Here is a 375-nt window from a genome sequence, read left to right on the forward strand (position 1 = left end):
AAAAAAAAAGAAAGAAAAAAAGAAAAAAAACACATTATTTCAAGTGCCAAAGGGAACTGCACACACTCACCCTCTCACCCACGTCCACCAGCTGACGGGCGCAGATCGCACTGGCAGGGAAGGGTGGGAGGGAAGGCTGAGGATTTCCCCCGGTCCGTCCTGTTCTGCATCGCTCCCTTCCCACGGAGCCTCCCTCGGCCTCCTGCCTGCCGACGGTGTTTACCTGAGAACGAAAATGTAGGTCAGCATGGAGCTGTGGCTGTGAGCGCTGCCCGGGGCTCTGCTGGTGGTGGGAGGCTGCTGGGATCTGCGTGGAAAATAGAGTTGTTGGGAGGTTTCCTTCGTTGCTGGATGCCTCCTTTTGGTGGTCCTTGG

The sequence above is a fragment of the Meleagris gallopavo genome, unplaced genomic scaffold, assembly GCF_000146605.3.
Source record: "Meleagris gallopavo isolate NT-WF06-2002-E0010 breed Aviagen turkey brand Nicholas breeding stock unplaced genomic scaffold, Turkey_5.1 ChrUn_random_7180001865607, whole genome shotgun sequence".
Lineage (NCBI taxonomy): Eukaryota > Metazoa > Chordata > Aves > Galliformes > Phasianidae > Meleagris > Meleagris gallopavo.